The sequence below is a fragment of the Penaeus japonicus genome, unplaced genomic scaffold, assembly GCF_977035675.1.
Source record: "Penaeus japonicus unplaced genomic scaffold, GWHDUDI00000001_assembly GWHDUDI00000025, whole genome shotgun sequence".
In the NCBI taxonomy this organism is placed as follows: Eukaryota; Metazoa; Arthropoda; class Malacostraca; order Decapoda; family Penaeidae; genus Penaeus; species Penaeus japonicus.
Window position 1 is genome coordinate 10,654,819 of NW_028234427.1, and position 877 is coordinate 10,655,695.

The window sequence follows — 877 nt, forward strand, 5'->3', positions numbered from 1 at the left end:
TATAAGTATATCAATAACACTAATATAAACACAACACTAAGGAAAACACAGACAATGCACAGAGTATATGAATTAAGTCACTAAAGGCACTAAACACTGTCTACCTGGAATCCTTGAGGAGGTGCAGGGAGAGGAGGTCATCTCGACTTGAAGGGACTTGAAGGTCGAACTATTTCTGTCTAAATCTATCTATGACATATTTTGAAGCGGGGTCCTAGGTCAGTACGAGGGCAGGGGGTACGTCTCTTATTGGGCAGGGAGCTGCCCGACCCGGCGGTGATTGGTCCACACGGTAATGAGCAATTCTTGGGATGTGGTCAACTGGTCCGAATGCCCAAGGATGATGCAGCTCGGGACCTAGTTTTATAATGCTATAATTCCTTTAATTTATAGTAGTATATAAATTCGTATACAATTAAGACCTTGATATCGCTCGTCCACGTTACCCCAAATCGTCCCGATTTGGTAAGAAAATTAGATATAACGAAAAGAGAATGCCAAAATCAGCGATACTTAGCAGAGAAAACAGGAGATCCGTGATCAGTGGAGCTCTTGAAAATATACGAAGAGATCAGGAAATGCCGTGGCAACGTCTCGATTATTGCACAAGATCACACGGTTGTGCAATCAATACAGGCTTCGAGATGGGCTGCGCTGGTTACAGGATTGACACGTCTGGTTGACATGCCCTTCTGCATCCATCACTATCGTATCTGAAAAACTTTATACACGTAACTAGTGCATACGATAGTTGTAGAGGGGACAGGGTAAAGGGCGTAGGAGCAAAAATATTCAGATGCATGTTATAAGATAATGGATAATAGTAGTTATGAATTAACTAGCTGAAAGTAACATGCAATATAAATTGAAAAGATAT